Source organism: Neofelis nebulosa, chromosome 15 (assembly GCF_028018385.1).
Source record: "Neofelis nebulosa isolate mNeoNeb1 chromosome 15, mNeoNeb1.pri, whole genome shotgun sequence".
Lineage (NCBI taxonomy): Eukaryota > Metazoa > Chordata > Mammalia > Carnivora > Felidae > Neofelis > Neofelis nebulosa.
The window spans coordinates 36,212,093-36,233,608 of NC_080796.1; the positions used below are offsets into that span (position 1 = coordinate 36,212,093).

At 40.3% G+C, this 21,516-nt stretch overlaps 1 pseudogene; it reads left to right on the forward strand.

Moving 5' to 3' along the window:
• The first annotated feature begins 1,123 nt into the window (after positions 1 to 1,123).
• On the forward strand, positions 1,124 to 5,670 carry LOC131495545 (charged multivesicular body protein 3-like; annotated as a pseudogene).
• The last annotated feature ends 15,846 nt before the right edge of the window (positions 5,671 to 21,516 follow it).

Sequence of the window (21,516 nt, forward strand, 5' to 3'; positions counted from 1 at the left end):
GTCCGTGAGTTCAAGCCCCGCGTCGGGCTCTGTGCTGACCGCTCAGAACCTGGAGCCTGCTTCGGATTCTGTGTCTCCCTCTCTCTCTGACCCTCCCCCCGTTCATGCTCTGTCTCTCTCTGTCTCAAAAATAAACGTTAAAAAAAAAGATTAACAACTTATGATTAGTAGTAACATTATTAGTTATTATTATTAGTTATCAGCTATGTTTTATTAGTTGTTATTAGTAGTAACAACTTATTATTAGGAATAATATATACTCTTGGTCAAAGCTTACTAGATTCCAGCCACTTTCATAACTACTTTAACATGCGTTGCTTAATATGATCCTCACAAGGGCCTGATGCGATAGTTAGCATCATCACCATCTTTAGGGGTGAACACATGTCGCCTCTGAGAACTTAACCTGGTCAAGGGCATACAGTTAAGTCGTAGAGCTGGGATTCCACCCAGGGCGACAGACTCTGAGCCCAGTAAACCATACGCAGGCCCCATAGACTTGATTTAGAAGTGATGTGCAGCTTTCAAAAGAAACAAAATGTTGAAATTAGGGGGTGTCTGCTTAAGGCGTTTCTTTAACTGACTGCATTTTAATTTTTGACTCAACAGATTTGTTAGGGGTCCAAGTTTGGTAATAACTTAGTAAAAATTATGCAAAACAAGTATTACAGCACATAGACCAAGTGCTCAATGATTGGTGTGACGGCATGGAAGGAAGGAAGGATGGAGGGGAGGAAGGAGGGAAGGAGAGAGGGAAGGAGGGAAGGGAGGGAAAGAGGGAGGGGAAGGAGGGAGTGAAGGAAGGAAGGAATGAGGGAAAGGAGGAAGGAGGGAAGGAGGGAAGGGAGGGAAGGAGGGAGGGGAAGGAGGGCGTGAAGGAAGGAGGGAAGGAAGGAAGGAGGGAGAGAGAGAAGGGAAGGAAGAAGGAAAGATAGACTAATTTGATGGTAAAAATAGAAATTGTGTGTGTCATTGTAAGTTCTCATATTTTCTTTCTTTCCACTTTCTGCTTCTTTATAATGCACTCTCCTCAGAGAAGTGGCTAAGAGGGACCCAGCACCGAGCATAGTTTTATGTCCTCCAATGTCGGGGTGGGGTGGCACAGAATTACAGCAAAGAGGGAATGACGCCCCCGTTCACCCTGTGTGCAACGCTACCCGCGGGACTGAAGGGAAAGCTCAAATCGGCAGTTCCCTTAAGCCTGGGAGAAGGAGCGAATGACAGCCAGGCTCTCTCACCAGCCAGTTACATCTTGGGGGTGTGTGTGGAGGGGGGGTGTTCGGATTTTCTCAGCTCTCCGCTGCCCTCTGCCCTGGCAGTCAGGGCGCCTGGAGAAGATGGGGAGTTTGCAGTCCTCCAGGGGCACCGCCTGTATCCACACCGGCCACCACCACTCTGCGGTAGCAATGGATGTGGAAGACCACACCGAGGTAGAGAACTCCTAAACCCGAGCCGATTCCAGCAGCACCTGCAGGGCAGACCACAGAGGGAGGCGAGGCGGCCACTGTGCCAGAGGAAGCTGGTGATGGATGTATCACACAGAGCCGAGAGGCCAAGGAGAGGTGATTTGGGGGGCAGCGGGGTGGGGGTGGGGGTTAGCCTGCTCTTGGATAGCACTTTGCAGAGGGACTGGACGGAAAGTCATGTTAAGTCCTCATCCCCAATGTGACTGTATTTAGAGTAAGGAAGTAATTAAGGTTAAAAAGGGTCACAAGGGTGGCATCCCGCTCTCATAGGGTTAGTGTCCTAATGAGAAGAGGTACCAGAAAGCTCTTTCTCCTTCTCCATCATGTGAAAACACAGCAGAAAGGCTGCTGTCTGTAAGCCAGAGAGAGGTCTTAGCAGAAACAGCATTAGCTGGCACCTTGATCTTGGGCTGCCCAGAACTATAAGAAAGTAGATTCCTGTGTGTAAGCATGGTCTGTGGTATTTTGAGCCTGAGCAGACTAAGAAAGGAGAAAAAGGAAATGCTTTAAATTATCTGCAAGCCCAATCTCTTGTAAGGTGTGCTCAGAGAAGATTGTAAAGTGAAAGGCTGTTCGTGAAACTTTGGCTTTCTTTACAGGGCTGAGGAGTTATCCCCAAACGGTCCAATTGAGCCCCAAGGTTTGCATATCTGGGAGGCCAACATTTATTTGGAAAAGTCTGGATGCATTTTGGAAATGAAAAGGGCTGTATGGAAAGCAGCACTATTAAAGCAGAGAGTAAATAAAAGAGGAGGGACGCAATCTCCCCCCCTCCCCCACCCCCGCTGCCAAAAAAAATGCTACAGAGAGAAATGCTTAGGCCAACTTTACTACTGAGTATTTCCTTTAAAAAAAATTCATGTCTCCTAAAACCAACTCCAAATGGGACCATATAAACCCAAACACTAGAGCCAGGGGAATTTTCCAGTGAGGGAGAACATTTTGATAACATTAGCAATTTAGTTTTCTCATAAGGAAATAAAAAGGAAATTAATTCAATGATTTGTTACGAATAGTTACAAAAATGTACAGTTTCAGAGATTAGTGGGGAATATGGTTAGTGCTGGAGGCAGCAATTCTCTGTTCTGCTAGAGGAGATGAATTCTAGTATTTTACTTGTGTGTCAGGTGGATGAGAGGAACAAGTGGCCCCAGGGTCCCGTCCCCTTGTCCTGGAAAAGGTGCAGACGTATAGGGAATATATCTCCAGCTTTCTCGTCCTATTGAATTTCTCTTTTTTTTCCCCTTAATATTTGCTTGAAATTTTTCCGTCTTTATTGAGATATAATTAACACATAATATTGTGTTCGTTTAAGGTGTACAGCACAATGATTTGATGCATTTATATATTGCAGTATGATTACAACAGTAAGGTTAGTTAACGCATCCATGACCTCACATGGTTACTTCTGTGTGTGTGTGTGTGTGTGTGTGTGTGTGCACAAGTGCGTGTGTTGAGAACTTTTAGGATCTACTCTCTTAGCAACTTTCAGTTATATAGTACAATATTGTTAACTGTTGTCACCATGCTGTACATTAGATCCCAGATATTATTCATCTCAAAGCTAAAGGTTTGTGCCCTTGGACCACATTCACCCATTCCCCCCAGCCCCACCCTGTCCTTAGCAACTGCCAATCTACTGTTTCTGTGAGTTCAGTTTTTTTTTTTGTTTTTTTTTTTTTGGATTCTGCATATAAGTGAGGTCATACAGTACTTGTCTTTCTCTGACTTATTTCACTTAGCATAATGCCCTCAAGGTTCATCCATGTTGTTGCAAATGACAAGATTTCCTTCTTTTTCATGGCTGAATAATCGTCCATTACATGAATGGAATAAATATAGATATCTCACATTTTCTTTACCCATTCACATGTTGATAGATACATCAGTTGTTTTGATGGCTTGACCTTGGCTATGCTTTATTTATTCATTCATTCATTTATTTATTTTTTAAGTAGGCTCCACTCCTAGTGTGGAGCCCAACATGGGGCTTGACCTCAAGACCTTGAGATGAAGACCTGAGCTGAGATCAAGAGTCAGACCCTTAACCGACTGAACTACTTAGGCACCCCATTGACCTTGGCTATCGTAAATAATGCTAAAATGAACACAGGGCACAGATATCTCTTCAAGATAATGATTTCATTTCCTTCTCATAGATACCCAAAAGCAGAATTGATGAATCGTATGGTAGTTTATTTCAGTTTTTCTTTTGAGGAAACTCTGTACTGTTTTCCATAATGGCTGTACCAATTTATATTTCCACAACAGTGTGCGTGTTTCCTTTCCTTTATATGCTGGCCAGAACTTGTTATTTGTTGTCTTTTTGATAACAGCCATCCTAACACATGTGAGGTGGTGGTTCCTTGTGGTTTCGGTTCGCATTTTCCTGGTGATTCGTGATGTGATGGATGCGATAGACCTTTCCATGGACCTGTTGGCCATTTGTATATCTTCCTTGGGAAAATATCTATCCAGGCCTTTTGTGCATATTTAATTGGCTTATTTGGGTTGTGTTTATTTGTTTGATTTTACTATTGAGTTTGACTTCCTTAGATATTTTGGACATTAATCCCTTACCAGATATATGGTTTGCAGATATTTTCCCCCATTCCATAGATTGCCTTTTCATTTTCTTGATTATTTCTTTTGCGGTGTCAAAGCTTTTTGGTTGGACATAGTACCACTTATGTTTGCTTTTGTTGCCTGTGCTTTTGAAGTCAACCCCCCAAAATAATTGCTAGGGCCAATGTCAAAGAGCTTACTCTCCTATATTTTCTTCTGGAAATTTTACAAGTTTCAGGCCTTGCATTTCAAACTTAATCCATTTCGAGTTACTTTTTGTAAATAGTGCAAGATAAGGGTCTAGTTCATTCTTTTCCATGGGAATATCTAGTTTTACTGACACCATTTATTGAAGAGACTGTCTTTTCTCCATTGAGTGGCATTGGCTCCGTTGTCCAATACTAATTGATCATTTATGCATGGGTTTATTTATGAGTTTTCAATTCTGTTCCAGGGGCCTCTGAATCTGTTTTTATGCCTTCTGTCTTGATTACTCTAGCTTTGTAATATCATTTGGAATCAGGAAGTGTGATATAGTCAGCTTAGTTCTTTCTCAAGATTGCTTTGGTTATTTAGGGTTTTTCATGTTTCCATGTGAATTTTATGACTTGTTTTTCTATTTCTGTAAAGGATGCCATTCAAATCTTGACAGGGGTTGCATGGAATCTGTCAATCACTGTGACTAGTATGAGCATTTTAACGGTTCCTTCTTCTAATCCATGAACACAATATCTTTCCACTTAGCTGTGTTTTCTTTAGTTTCTTTCATCAATGTTTTATAGTTTGAAAGTACACAGATTTTCCACTTCCTTGGTTAAATTTATCCCTGAGAATTTTATTCTTTTTGATGCTATTCTAAATGCTGGGGTGAGGAGATACCCATTTCATTTTCAAATAGTTCCTTGTACGTATATAGAAATGCAACTGATTTTTGCATGCCGATTGATTTTTGTTGATTAGAAAAGGAACTGAGAGCTACTGAAAGGCAGATAAGAGATATCCAAAGAGAAAAAGGAAGAGTGAAACCATCTGTGAAAGATACTGCCAAGAAGGGCCAGAATATCTGTGTGGTTCTGACTAATGAGATGACAGGTCAAGGAAGGCTATGAACAAGCTTTACACATTCAAAGCTCTCATGAACTCTGTGCTCATGGAAATGAAGAATGAGCTGGTGGTTTGAAAGTGGCTGGTTCCCTGAAAAAGAACACAGAATTGATAAAGACCATTTAGAATCTTGTGACGATCTCACCAGTCCGGGGTGCCATACAGGAATTGTCCAAAGAGATTATGAAGGCCAGGATCATGGAAGAGGTGTTAGAGGACACTTTTGAGAGCCCGGATGATCTGGAAACAACGGAAGAAGCAACAGAAGTGGAGTTGATAAAGTTTTGTTTGGAGCAGAGCCTTTGGCAAAGCACCTAGAAATGTGACTGATATACTTCCTGAGACCAAACCTCCAGGACGAACAGCCACCTCAAAAGACAAGGAGTAGGAAGAAGCCTTAGAGCCATTGCAGGCCTAGCTGGTGACACTCCACAGTGTGGGGCTGCCTAGCGGGGCCATCGCTCTCTTCACGGTTCACATACACTCCTCTGAAACAGCCATCTTTTTATGTGTCTCTTGCATGACACCTCTGTGACGAGGCATTGCATTCTGGAGGAGGTCCTTCGCTAATATCTCTTCATTCTCTGCAGAGCTTTTAGGATCTTTGCAGGATTGTTCTTATGAGAGGTGGTGTAAGGAAAAGTGTCAGCTTTGAGATTGTAAACAGAAGGATTTTATTTTTGCAGGGAAGGCTGGAGAAATCTGTCTTCTCTCAAAGCACTTCTGAGAATAGAGTTGATGGCCTGAATAATGAGAATTCTGTACTTTTTTTTGGTTTGTAAAACACTACATAAATAGATTTTTAAGAAATTTCTGCTTTCACACAGAAAAAAGTTTTAGAGTTTTCTATACCTAAGATCATGCCATCCTCAAGGAGAGACTATTTTACATCTTCCTTTTTGATTTGGATGCTTTTAATTTTTTTTTCTTGCCTTATTGCTCTGGCTAGGACTTCCAGTACTATAGGAGTGGGCAACCTTGTCCTGTTCCTGATCTTAGAGGAAAAGCTTTCAACCTTTCACCATTAAGTGTGTTGTTAGCTGTGGGCTTGTCATATATGGCCTCTCATATATGACAAGAGTTTTTATCATGAACGGATGTTGAACTTTTTAAAATGCTTCTCCCCATCCATTTAGATGTTTATATTCATTTTATCTTTTATTCTATTAATGTGATATACCACCTTTGTTGATTTGCATGTGGTGAACCATCCTTGCATCTCAGGGATGCATCCCACTTGATCATGGTGTGTGATCTTTTATATATGCTGTTGAATTCTATTTGCTGAGAATTTCTGCATCCGTATTCATCCGGAATATTGCACTGTAAAACTATAGTCTTTTTTCTTGCACTGTCCTTATTTGGCTTTGGTATCAAGGTAATGCTAGCAGCATCATAGATAAATTTGAGAGAGTTTCCTCCTCTTCATTTTTTTTTAGGAGGGGGGCAGAGTTTGAGAAAGATTGGTACTAAATCTTCTTTAAATGTTTAGTAGGATTCACTAGTGAAATAATCAGGTCCGAGGCTTTTCTTGGAGATTTTCAATTACCTATTCAATCTCCTCACTCATTATGTGTGAAGATTTTCTGTTTCTTTATGATTTGGTCCTAGTAGGTTGTATATTTCTAGTGTTTATCTATTTCTTCTAGGTCATCCAATTTGTGGCATAAATTGTTCATAGTAGTCTCTTATGCTCCTTTGTATTTTATGGTATCAGTTGTAATGTATCCTTTGTTAGGTATAATTTTATTTGAATTCACTCTTTTTCTTAATTAATCAGACTAAAGTCTTGTCAACTTTACCTTTTCAAAGGACTATTAGTTGTTGTTTTTAAAATCTTTTCTATTGTTTTTCTATTCTCTATGTCATTTGATTCTGTTCCAGTCTTTATAATTTTCTTTCTTCTGCTTACTTTGGGCTTAGTTTTTTTCTTCTTTTTCTAGTTCCTGGTAATGTTGAGTTGTTTTCTTGAGATCTAACTTTTTTCTTTTTCTTTTTCTTTTTTTTTTAATTGTTATCGTTTATTTACTTTTGAAAGAGAGAGAGATACAGAGCATGAGCAGGGGGAGGGGCAGAGAGAGAGGGAAACACAGAATCAGAAGCAGGCTCCAGGCTCTGAGCTGTCAGCACAGAGCCCGATGCGGGGCTTGAACTCATGAACCATGAGATCATGACCTGAGTCGAAGTCTGACACTCAACTGACTGAGCTACCCAGGCGCCCCTAACTTTTTTCTTAATATATGCATTTATAGATATAAACTCTTCTCTTAGAACTATTTTTCTGTACCCCATAAATTTTAGTATGTTGATTTCCATTTTTGTTTGTCTCAAGGTATATTTTGACTTCCTTTTTGATTTTTTCTTTGACTCATTGGTTGTTCAAGAGTGTATTGTTTAATCTAACTAAATTAAATATTCTTTCCCTGTGCCCATGAAAGAAACAGATGGTGAATGTCACTAGCAGGGTACTTGCTATGTTGTATGTGTATATTTCTGTCTGCACTTCTCTATGTGTGCTCCTTGGAGCAAGGAGTCTATATGTTATTAATCTTTATGTGGCCAATGGTTGCACTATGCTTAAAAACGGTTTCTGGGTAGCCATATTGGTTTTTGGATAAAGAAATAAGGGAAGGATTAGAACAAGTTTATTATTACAAGGAGAAAAGTAGACTTGAAAACAAATATGCTCATTAAAGGCCCTATAAGAAAGAAGTCTACACAGGAGTGCAAAAAAGAAAGGTAATCAGTTCTAAGTGATGAGTGGTGGCATGAAAGAGATTCAGAGAATAGGTGATTTTTGAGATTATTTTAAAAAGGTAGGTGGGGGGGGGTGCCTGGGTGGCTCAGTCGGTTAAGTGTCCGACTTCGGCTCAGGTCATGATCTCGCGGTCCGTGAGTTCGAGCCCTGCGTCGGGCTCTGTGCTGACAGCTCAGAGCCTGGATTCTGTTTCAGATTCTGTGTCTCCCTCTCTCTGACCCTCCCCCATTCATGCTCTGTCTCTCTCTGTCTCAAAAATAAATAAACATTAAAAAAATAATAATAAAAAATAAAAAGGCAGGTGGATGTTGGTTTGCTCGACAGAGATGGGGAGGAGGTATCAGAAGCACTACAAGTTGAAAAAAAAAAGTTGAGCAGAGATCTGGATCATGGCGGCATGGAACAGCATTGCGAGTGGCAGAAACGTGAGATGTGAGAAATTTGCCATCAAAGAGAATGGACAGAGGTTTGGTGAGAGACAAGTCTAGAGAAGAACATCTATATGGCATGCTAGGGAGTCTGAACTTTATCTCAAGGGTTTTGAAGGTCCGTTAGAAGTTTTTTCAGCACAAGGGATTTACGTGAAACTACTTTTTGTTTTTGTTGTTAAGGAGGACCTCAGTTGATGATTGTGTTCAGGAGTGTTTGACAAGGTTAAGAATCAGAGGAGACTAACTAGTGTGGTAAGAAGAGGGAATAGTGGGAAGACTGTGGGATAGCTACAGGTCAGAAAAGGCTAGGGGCATCCACTTTCAAATGTCCCCTCTCCGTAAAGACAGCTTTCATATTTTTCTTACTTTAATCTTATACTCTAATAAACTTTGCCTGCTGCTCAAAAAAAAAAAAAAAAAAAAAAAAAGGCTTGGTTCACAGAAAAAAAAAATCATTCAGAGCCGAGACACCATACTAAGAGTTTGAAAAAGAAATGATTAGCGTAAAGTTTCAGCAGGAGGCTACAGAAGAGAGGAGAGTGACACAGGACAACTTGAAAAGGCAGCATGTGGCACTGGCTGGAGATGCGGACAATGGACAGGGCCCTACAGACTCCCAGTTTGGCTCGGGTGACTTGGGTGGACAGTTATGCCACTTATGACAATGAAAGAGCAGTTCTGGGGATTCCATCAGTAGAGTTTTGTACATATTGTTTGGAGGTGCTTGTGGACTACGAGGCGGAGAAGGTCTAGTAAGCAGTATGCAGTTTGGGAGCAGGATTTGAAACAGAAATGACAACGTTGGTGTCAGCAGCATACAGGCTAGGAGAAGTTCAGGGAGTGACAGAGATGACCTAGGGGAAATCTCATTCAATGTATTGTGAACTAAGAACAAGACTGAAAATAAAATCCTGGGGTAGATGGAGGGTGTCAACACTTTAAGAAACAGGCAGGAGCCAGAGAAGGAATTGCTGATTTTCTACATTTCTGACTGGGAAAGAGAGAGATCAAGTAATAAGAAATCAGAGAGATTCAAAAGAAAAATGGAAACCCAAAGGAGTTTAAAGCTTACAAATCAGTAAAGGGGAGAGGTGGAAAATACTGCAGGGTTAAATACTCTATCTGAAGAGAGATGATGGAATTGGATAAGGAATGGGTAATGGGGTCCATCTCATACTGAAGGGAGGACGGTGTGTCCCATGAAACTGGAGGAAAGAGAATAAATTGGGGAGAGGGTTGGGAGGACTCCAGAATTATAGATTAAAGAATCAGGATTCTTACCCATATTTTCTCAATGACGCAAAAGGCAAAGAGCTGAAAGGAGGGTTGATGGTCGGGAACAAATAAGAACATTAGAGAAGAGGCAGAGTGGAAACTCTGGGAACTGGGAGAGGATCTGATCAGGTATAATAGTGAATTGGGGGGTTCAATGGAGTCCCATGCACCTTCTCACTTCCCTGACGGAAAGCACGTTTCTGATTGTCAGAAAAAGGATAGATATTTCCAAAGTACATGCAATCACCTAAATAACTTGTGAAACAGAAACCATATTCTGTCTTAGTGAAGTATGAAAATCCACAGCGCTTTTATATGAAAATGAAAAATAAAAGCTAAGCAAACTTGGGTTATGCTGGACTGGCATCACTGGAGTCCAAAGATCCAAGATGAGAGAAAAAACGAGCATGGACCGTGGATAAAAACCATTGTTAAGGCACCTTCCCCCCCCCAACTAACAGACAAATAAAAGCTACGCCAAGCCTAAGAGGAGCTCCGTTACACGGCTATGCTGGTAACAAGATAGACTTGCAAGCTATGACTCTGGGGTGACACAAATTTAAGCAGTCTGGACTGCTTAGCAACTCCACCATAAGAACAGTGTCAGATGGTGGATGGCCAGTCTGACCTGACACCGAGGGGTTTTGTATCCTATGTAGCAGAAGGACGGAGCAGAGGGTCCTTCCCTGGAGAAGCAGCTGAGTTCTAAGTGGAAGGCCACTGTCCAATTAAAAAGAGCATTGGATCAAAAGCTTCATCTTCCTTGTCCCAGTAAAACAGACAACGTTCTGGTCAGTCTAATCAGGACAAAAAGACACAAATTAAACATTCATCATCAATTTGGAAAGCTATTTGTAATCTAGTAATAGAAATGTACTATCTTGATAGGATTTAAAATTTCTCTCTGAGACCAACACACAATATGATATTTAAAAGTAAAATAGCAGGAACGTTCTCTTTTTTTTTAATCATTTTTTCCCCAGAACATTCTTATTAAAACTAAAAGCGAAACAAAGATGACATCATAATCATTCACTTTACACTATTCTGAAGTTACAGCCAATGAAAACGAGCAGAAACTGAGAAGCAAGAGATAAAATTCTTGAAGAAGAAAGAAAAGTGATCATTTATAGACCATATGGTGGTCTACCTAGAAAACCCATGAGACTAAATTGATTGTTTGAACTAGTTAGAGAGTTTAGAAACATAGTCAGTTGCAAAATTGATATATAAAGAGGTTACTACCTGCCAGAATTTTATCAATTAAAAAAGCCTAATAAAAAATTCCTGTTCACTGGAGTACTAATTTATAATATCTAGGAATAAATTAAACAGAAGTTCTGCAGAAGCTACATGAACAACAATTGGAAACTTTTACTGAGGGAGATTAGAAAAAAAACTGAAATAAGTTGACATGGCTGCTGTATTCATGAATGGTAGAATATAGCAGTAAAAAAAAATATTGTTAGTCCTCAAACAGATGTATTAATTTAATGTGATTTATGTACAAATCCCCAACTGTTTTATGAAACTGGTTAAAATTATTATGACTTTACCTACACACGTGAGCTTGTTCTCATCAAAGCCAAGAAAAAAACTGAAAAAAAAAGAGGAAATTTGTACCACCAGGCAGCTAAAAATTATTAGAAATGCACATTTGTACATCATATAGACCAATACGGAACCTGAAATAAAACCTAGCATAATGAAGAACTTAGACTCTGGCAATGTTGAAATTTAAATTGGTGGGAAAAGGATTGATTATCCATTATGTGGAGCGAGAATAAGTGGCCAACTCTTAAAGTCACATCCTCTCCTAGACCAGTGTAAGTGCCTGTCTGGATTTGCCAGCTTCCACCAGCCCCCGGAGCACAGCCTCCAATGCTCCCTTCTATCACAGGATATACAACAGTTCCAGCACCCACGTTGGATGCGGCTGAGTCCATGGAATCCACCTGTCCCTAGCAGGGCTTGGGTAGAACAGCTCAGAAGCACGAACCTTGACCATTGAAAGAAAAGAGATGGAGAGTTGAAAGCTCACTTCCTCTCCCCTCATCCTCTCTCTGCTCCATTGGATTCGGGCATTGGCTCTGTGAGCCTCTCTGTTGACATCCTGCACAACTGAGCAATGGTTGTGTTTTCCTTTGAAACTCTGGCCAAGCCTGGTAGTCACGCACCACTTTTGATTTTCTTTCCTTCTGCCATTCTTTATTTTCCCTTTCTTCTCAACTCTTGATGCCCTGGGATCTTTTGCCCCTAAACTTTTAACGTGTAAGCTTTTCCTCGGGCTCTGCTTTGCAAGGAAGTAGGGCTAAGACACAGTCTTTGCACTGCGTACTAAAATACATCATAGATCGATGACACATTACAATCTAAAAACAATGCATAAAAGGTGAAAAATGGTAGTTTGTCTGTCTACAAATGTGTATGTTATTGAGGTATGGAAAATCTTTTTAATGCAAGAATTTGATGGATTTAACTTACCAAGTTTTAAACCTATGCAGATTAGAAATATCATAAACAAAATTAAACAACAAATTAAAATATTTGAAATGCTTTTGGCAGAAACAGATTAACATATCAATAGAGTGGTGTAGGCTTATATACAAAGAGTTCTCATAAGTCAATAAAAGTATATCTCATTAGAAAAATAGACTAAGGCTTGAACAAGTAATCCACAAAAAAGAAACACAAATGCTCCAAAAGCATATGGAAAAAAATGTTCAGGCTTCCTAAAACCAAGGAAATACAATGAGCACTATAAATGAGCAGATTTGCTAAGATTAAAACCAAAAGCAGTTCCACAAATCAGAGAAGGTTGCATTTATACTTCTGCAGACCTACTAGGAGGCCTGGAAATTGCTACATTCTTTCTGGCAATGTGTATCAAAAGCTTTAAAAATGTTCTTATCCTTTAAACCAGTAAATCCACGTATAAAAATTTTATGCTAAGGAAATAACCAGAGATCTAAGACCTAGGTGGAAGTACATTTAGAGCCACATTACTTATAATAAATAACCAAAGACAAGGCAAATGCTAAAGAAAGGGACTCTCTAGATACATTTTTGTATATTGATAAGATGGGATTCTCTGCACCTACTTCAAACTATGCTTTTGAAACTATGGAAAGTTGTGGGAAAGTGTTCTCAACACAAAATATAAAAAGGCTTGTAAAAGTAGTGAAAAATAAAATTTTAAGAAGAAAACAAAGGGCTTACACAACATGTGTAGCTCTTTTTCTCTCTCTTGACATCTTCTCCCCGGCAAAACGAAGCTAAACTCAAGAAGAACTGGAGGCACGGACATTAAAAAATTAATGGTGAGTCACTCTGGGTTTTTTCCTAGAATAATTTGTGCTCTCATAAGCCTAAGAGATTATTTTTAAATGACTTTGGACCATGGGCCTAAATGTAAAACACGAAACCATGAAAATTCTAGAATAAGACATAAAATCAAATCTTTGGGACCTGGAAGCAGGCAAAGATTCCTTAGGACATAAAAATCTCAAACCATAGGGGCGCCTGGGTGGCTTGGTCGGTTAAGCGTCCGACTTCGGCTCAGGTCATGATCTCACAGTCCGTGAGTTTGAGCCCCACGTCGGGCTCTGTGCTGACAGCTCAGAGCCTGGAGCCTGTTTCAGATTCTGTGTTTCCCTCTCTCTCTGCCCCTCCCCTGTTCATGCTCTGTCTCTCTCTGTCTCAAAGATAAATAAACGTTAAAAAAAAATTAAAAAAAAATCTCAAACCATAAAGAAAAAAAAAAGTGACAATTGGACTTCATCAAAATTTACCATTTTGCTTTGAGAAGACACTATTAAGAAAGGAAAAAGCAAGCCAGATGAAAGAAAGATGTTATCAATACATGTATTTAACACAGAAAGTGTACCTAGGCTATATGAAGAATGCTTAGAGCTCAATAAGAAGAAAACCTGATTCTGAAAATAGACAAAAGATTTGAACACATGCTTTACGAAAGAAGATCTGCAAATGGCCAATGAGCACATAAGAAGATGGTCCAAACCATTAGTTACCAAGGGAGTACAAATTAAAACCACAATGGGGGGTCTCGGGGTGGGGGGCTCAGTTGGTTGAGTTTCCTACTCTTGGTTGCTGCTCAGGTCACGATCTCATGGTTTGAGGGTTTGTGCCCCGCATCGGGCTCTGTGCTGGCAGTGCGGAGCCTGCTTGGGATTCTCTCTCTCCCTCTCTCTCTCTCTCTCTCTCAGTCTGCCCCTCCCCTGCTCGTGCTGTCTCTGCCTCTCTCAAAATAAATAAATAAACTCAGAAAAATAAAATAAAACCACATGGACACATCACCGCATAGCTTAAATGTAAGTGACTAATAATAGTAAATGTTGTCGAGGATGTGCAACAACCAGAATTCTCATGTATTGCCGTGGGGGATGCAACATGGTGCCACTACTTTGGAAACGGTTAGTTTCTTAAAAAGTTAAACATATTCCTACCCTACCACCAGCTGTCCTATTCCTAGGTATTTACCCCCAAAGAAATAAAAATATACACCCACATAAAATATTGTGCACAATGCTCATGGCCATTTATTTGAAATAGCCTCAAACTGGAAATAATCCACGTCCACCAACAGGTGAATAAATGAGCAAATCGTGGCACATTTATACAATTGAATATCACTCAGCAATTAAAAAAGTGAAGTGCTCGTATGCACACTGATATGGATGAATCTCAAAGTGATTTTATGAAGTGAAAGAAGCCAGTTACAAAGGACCACATACCGTGTGACTATATCTCTATAACGTGCCGAAGAATGCATCCTAATCTAAAGTGGCAAGAAACGTCAGTGGCTGCCTGTGGCCAGGAGTAGAGGAAGGGATGGAGAGTTAAGGGACACAAGGTAACTTGAGGGGATTATAAAAATGTTCTATATCTTGATAGTGGTGGCAGTTTCATGGATACATACATTTGTCAAAACTCGTTAAATTGTACACGTTAAATGGATGTAGTTAATATATTTTACATATAAAGAAAATTAATTACAAAAAATTTTCTTGCTGTGTCCCTCACTGGATGAAATCTGCCCGATATTGATTACTCCTTTGCTTATTGTCTTTTCTCTTACTTAGTATTATGTTGTTATAATAGACATAGGGACACAACTATAATTGCTTCTCTGTAGGGTGTGTGTGTGTGTGAGAGAGAGAGAGAGAGAGACAGAGACAGAGACAGAGACAGAAAGATAGAGACAGAGAGAGAAAGGTGGTGGGGTAGGGGGAAGAGCGAACATGACAGAGATGGGGTGGAACTGAAGAAGAAGAGACTGAACATTCCAAAATGCTAGCAGATTTTTGGTGGTGAGAAAATTCCAGAGACATGATATTCAGAATCCAGATGGAGGCATGTGACTTGCAGTAAGATAGAGCACTGGGAATCTGAGGTGGACACATGTGAGTCTGAAGCAGCCATGTCTCATGACCTCAAATTTCCCACAACATGAAGTCACATGTTCTGAGAGAGGGTCCTGGATAGGCGGGTGGTTGAGAAGAATGGGGTGTACTACAGAAGTCAACAAGGGATATATAAAGGAATCAGTTGAAACAAGGGAGGTCAAGGAATGAGCAGAAAATTCTAGACCAAGAGGAGCCCTCTCTGTGCTCTCAGTGGGTTTTCAGACCTTATCTTCTAGGATGTGCTTAAAGGACAATGTGCTGCTGACCATTGATTATCATCCCCTCCTCAATTGCTCATCCAAATCTCATAAACATTTGGCAAATGTCTAGACTTTCACTGTGGAGAAATTAGAAAATGGAGGTGCTTATGCCATGATAATTGGCAGATCTTCTTAAGCATCACCGACGAGGCATGATACTCATGATGGAGACCTGTCTCCAGCAAACAACATCCCCCATCTTCCCTTACTAAAGGATTATACTGTTTTGTGTGTAATATGTCTATTAAAGAGCCTTTGCTTTTTACTGGCAAGGTGAGAATGTAGTCTTGCTAAGGAGAATCCTTTGTGCCTACTAAGTAGACTGTGAAGTTGGAACAGTGGCCAAGAAGATCTATATGCCAAATAAATTTTATTCTAATGACTTTGGTCTGTATCATCAGTCTTAGATAATTGTGCTGCAGCAGACATGACTTTCTTCCAGAGGCCGACTGTTAGAATGCATGACATAATAATGCCACGATCAGTCTGACCTAGCCCTCGCTGAGGGTGAAGAGGTACAAATTCACAGGCTCCTCTCACTACTAGAGCATGATACACTAACACAGTGTTTGGAGGTGATCCATCCATCCCAAAACATGTTGTTAAAACTAACACCCAACGAAAACAAACATTTGGATCTTTGGGGCTTTATAAAGAAGGCAATTAACAGATTATAAATGGGGTAGGCTTCTGATGTTTTAATTTGGGGCTTCAGAATTTCAACTTATGTCTCTGATACTCATCACTGCATCGTTGTGCACTTGATTAACCTTAATTGCCAAGATAGCAAAAAAAAAAAAAAGAAAAAGAAAAAGAAAAAGAGCACCCTTACTATTTTGTGTTTGATCATAGTTGTGGAAGAACCAAAAAAAATAAAAAATAAAAAATATTGGTCTGAGGAGAGAATAATTAGCAAATTAATTAATTGAGGTCTGTGTATATCTTTATTTTCAAGGCATTTATTGGCCTTGACTAAAATATTCTCTTTTTTTTTTAAAGCTTATTTATTTATTTTCACAGAGGCAGAGACAATGCGAGTGGGGGAGAGGCAGGGAGAGAGAGGGAGAGAGATAATCCCAAGTAGGCTCTGTGCTGGAAGAGGCTTGAACTCACAAAACTGTGAGATGGAGACTTGAGCCAAAACAGAGTCAGACGCTTAACCAGCTGAGCCACCCCAGCACCCCTAGAATATTCTATTTTCATTCCCTAAAGGGGCAGTGAGGCTATTAAGTAGAAGCATAGTTAGTTAACTGGGAGGGCATGGCTGTGTTCTATCCTTTTTTCTTTCTTTTTTTAAAGTTAAGAATGAGATTGGAAATTCTAAAATACTAAGGGTTATGAAGCAGAGAGAAATAACCCAGGGGCCTCTAGTGGCATCAGATCCAGGATACACAATGAGGAATTGAGCCTGGAAAGCCCTACTCTGAGGGTTTTACACGCATTCCATTGAAAACTCACAACGACTTCCTGAAGTAGGGTTTATCATTGTTCCTATTTGTCAGATGAGAAAACTGAGGCCTAGAGAGATTAAGTAATATGTGCCTATTCACAGAGCTAGTAAGTGGGCAAATAAGGACTTTTATCCCTGTGATGTGGCCTGAAATTCTTAGAGGTATATTTTAATTAGGTACCATAGCAAAAGTAGTTAACATGATGTCCTTCTGTCACTAGATGCTTAAAAGGTGCCAAAATATGTTAGGTAGTATTAATTTATTTGGATTTCTTAGTAAGACAAAGTCAACTGGTGTTTATAAATTTCAAGGTCTCAAGCCAATACCAATGATAACCCTTAAAAACGGTAAAAGCAGGAGACTGAGAAACGCGGTCTTTGCCCTTCCCTGCTGTACTCAGTGTGGTTGATAGAGGACCCCTATTCTGTAACCCAAGTTACACGGGTGTGTTTGGTGGGGGGGTGGGGAGGTAGTGAGAAGGATAGGCCACTCCCATCAATCACAGAGAGACGGGACCTTCTTTTTGGTTTGTCCTCACAATTTTAAAACAGCCAGTGAAATCAATCACTTTGGAGTCGAGGCAGATTCATACCTGTTTGGCAACACACAGAAAAAGCGGCCAAAGCACTCGGCTGATGGCCTCCGATCGATGCTCACAAAATTAAGAAGGCCACTTGACCTGGCTCCCTTTTTCTTTCCGACCCTAAACTCCCAGCTGTTTTGTGAAAGGAGTGTACTCTAAGGGCCAACGCTGAGGCTTGGCCCCTTAATTTTCCTGTTTCACTAGGGAGAGTGGGGTGAGGGAGTGAGGCGCCATGTATGGAGGTGGGTAAGGTGCACACCGACTTCAAACTTCTTGCTTTTTTCGAGCTACGTCTCCCTGAACTAGTCTCTAAAGAGCCGTACTTAGTGCTGTGTTTGCTTAAAGACTAGCAAATTTAGAGCTTCCACTCATGTGATGTTGAAAGGTTTTGTAGCCATTCTCTTAATGTGGTTTTGACACCTTATATCCCATCATTACATAAATAAGGTCGGTGATATTTAAGCAGATTTTCATTTAAATTTCCTTTTGCTCTTTCGTGTTTTTGTCTCTTGCTTGTAACTTTGAGAGGACTGTATCAGGGCTTACATAGTTAACAAAAGCAAACTAAAGCAAATAATCACCTTCTAATACTTCTTTCAGCATATTCTAATTTTTTAATGGAGAAAATGCATTCTTAAATTAAATATGCATAATAAGGAATACTAATAATAAGAATAAAGTGGAATATGTGAGAATGAATCTAGTGTTGTAAGCAAATGCATTTGATTTTCTAAGGATAAAAGCTGGCTCGAATCCGTAAGAATCAGTGCAAAAAAAGAAAAGCCTCATAATGTTCACAAATTGTCCATAATTGTATGGATTTTAAATATAAAAGTTGGCAGTGGGAAAAGCTAAAAGCCATTAGGAAATATACCATTGTGCAATGCACTAGGAGCAGTAAGTCACAATCGTATGAAAAAATCCCTAGTAGAGTTTTCTAAAATTTTGATAACCATACTTGAGACTTATCTTGATGTTTACTACAATGCATGCATTGTTCAGCATGGCATGGCCTAATGCATATATGAATCATATTTGAAAAGAGCTACTAATTAACATGAATAGTCTTCGTCTGTGAAGGTCGTTTATTGCGAAGTTCTTTTTTTTTTTTTTTGCTTTTTCTCTAGTTGGATATTGCTAAAGGAGCCCTCAACAACAGCCATTAGTTTAAGAGACTAGTCTGTTTTCTGCCTGGCATTCGGTTATAGTTTTAAAGAGTCTTTTTCTCCTGTGAAGAAGCCATAAAAATAATATTTAAAAGTAAGAGGGAGAGAGAAGAGGAGAGGAGAAGAGAGACCTTTCTCTTACTGAGCGATACATCCGTTCATTAAGTTTTATTCGGTGATCAACTGTATTCTCTCATGAACTTTTCGCTATAGTATCTAAGAATTGTTTGGCCAAATTGTTAGACTTTATTTCAAATGGGATTGATCAGGAGTTTTCCTTTGAAAACTGGGTTGGCCAGCACTTTCCTACGATTCACTGGGACAGGCCCTGAAATGTTTTCCACAGAAGTAAAAACACTTTGGGGCTAGGTTCTACTATTTTGCATGAAGGAACTTCCAGAACCTTCCACTGGTTCAATCTGGGGATGCCGTAGGTTTTTTTGGCTTAGATGTTTTAAGAAACTTAGCCAAGATGAAGGGATTTCTAAGGACTGTTGGGAAACAATATTACCCCATGCTAAAAATCTCTGTTAGCTAAAAACCTTCACTCAGAGCTTTGTCTCCATTTGTCATAGTTCATTTTATGTGTCAAATTGGCTAGGTTATGGTATCTAGTTGTCTAGTTGAACGAAACAAACAGACTGGGCTAGTCTAAATGTTGCTCTGAAGATGTTTTTTAGATGTGATTGACATTTAGATCAGTGGACTTTGAGTAAAGCAGATTACCCTCAGTAATGTGGGTGGGCCTCTGCCAATTGGTTGAAAGCTTTAAGGCGAAGACTGAAGTTTCCCAAAGAAAAAGAAACTCTGCCTCAGTAATGCAATGTGGAAATCTTGCCTGACTTTCTCGCCTGCGGATTTTGGACTCGAGACTACACTACCAACTTCTTCCCGAATTTCCCACTTGACAGCCTGTCTAGAGACTTGCCAAGCCCCACAGTCCTGCGAGCTAATTCCTTAAAATAATATCTACCTATCGACCTATGTATCAATCATCTATCTATCTATCTATCTATCATCATCTCTATCCTACTGGTTCTGTTTCTCTGGAGAACCCTGACTCATCCAATACATCATGTAAGTAAAACTAGTAGTAAGTTTATAGCACAGAACATGCTCTTGGCCTCTCAAAAGAGAACTGGGTTTTGCGGCCAGGTTTTCTTGAGGCAACAAAGGGACTAACGAGCCAATCACTTTGTGAGTTTTGCCTCTAAGATACCAGATGACCTATTTGATAAATATATACATTATTTGTGCTACTGGTCAATCCGGTTGGATTAATTCCCTGAGACTTTGTTAATTATATGTGGGGTTTTTGGGTGTATGATTAACTGTGGAAGTGTTGAGTGGCTGTTATTGGAATCGCCTGAATCACTCCAGCAAGGCTTGGCTTTGGAAATATCAAACAGCAGTTCTCACACTGACTTTGTAACAAATACTTTTGGTATTAAGTTTTGAACCATGTCAATGCTTTAAAAGACAAAATTAAATCCAAAGTACCGAAGACAACCTTCAGCTTGTACCCGCTTACCACAGGTATCTCACACTACTCGTTAGCCAGTGAGAGGAGCACACATATGGGGAGGGATGAATCCCCTCAGATATCACCTTTTCCGTCTTCCTGGTTCCCTCTATTCTTGAAGTCGATGTACACAATCAGTGTTCATTGACGGTTCATCATGTACAAGTGTCTTACTCAGCTCAGCTGCCGTAACAAAACAAAACAAAACAAAACGCCATAAACAATGTGGCTTAAACAACAGAAATTTATTTTCTGGAGATCGGGAAGTCCAAGGTCAAGGTCCAGTAGAGTTCAATGTCTTTTGAGGGCTCTCTTCCTGACTTACAGATAAGCACCTTTTTTTGCTGTGCCCTCACATGGCCTTTCTTCAGTGCATGAATGTGGAGAAAAAGACTCCACCCTCACAATCTCGTTTAACCTTAATTACCTCCTGAAGGCCCCATTTAACCTTAATTACCTCCTGAAGGCGCTCTCTTCAAATACAGTCACGTTGGGGGGTAGGGCTTTAATACATGAATTTGTGGGAGAGGGGACACAATTCAGTCCATCACAACGAGGCACTCTGTTTTGTACTCAAGATATTTCTTAATTGGGCACTCTCTTGGAGACTGCAATGTTGCAGGGTGTATTGGACAAATGTACAGATGTCTTGAGGCAGAATGTGATAAATGCTAAAAGCAAGGGTCTACAGGACTGTGAGGGATGGAGTGGTCACGTACAGCAAGGTGATCAGGAGAAACTCCCGAAGCAGGAGCCCTTGCATTAGGCGCTGAAGGGAAGTAGGACTTTCGCCAGTGATAGGATACATAAGATAAGTAGTCGAAGGGCAAGGGGTGGAGATGTTTAGGGAAGACGGGCTGGTCCAGGTTGTCTGGAGTGCACTAAAGTGCGGCAGGGATTGTGGTAAGAAGGGTAGACTGAGGTCAGAGAAGTGAGGGACTGACATTCCAAGGGACTTTTTGGGAAGGTATTGGTGAGTCACCAGAAACTTTTGCCTCAGGAGGTGCTGGTGATTTTATAAACTTCCTTTTGCTGCCACTAAACACACTGCCTGAGACCTCTTTACTGGAAAAGTCTGATTTTACCATTAAGAAACTGATGCCTTCAAAGTTGGGCCATTCCCCCTCCAAATGGAACCTTGCCCTCTCACGGAAACATGTCTGTGGGGGTAACTGACAGGGGTTGGGCAGACAGTCAGGGGCAGGAAATGACGAGGCTCTGAATGAAGGAGTTTTCTCAAATGAATTGCAGAAAGGATGTTCCAGTGTGTTTTCCTGTTTGGGAAGTTTAATTCTTCACGGTTTGCTTGGCTGTCAGAACGCTTCACATTTTTATTTGTGAACATACACGGTGATCATCCTTAAGACAAAAAAATCTGATGGCAGGTCCCTCGATGCCCTTGTTCAGAGCAGATGTTGCAGTCAGAGCTGGGCTTTCAATTCTCACCTCTGAGATGTTGTAAATTGCATTAAGAAGCATCTCCCCTGGTCTTCATGTTTTACATACAAC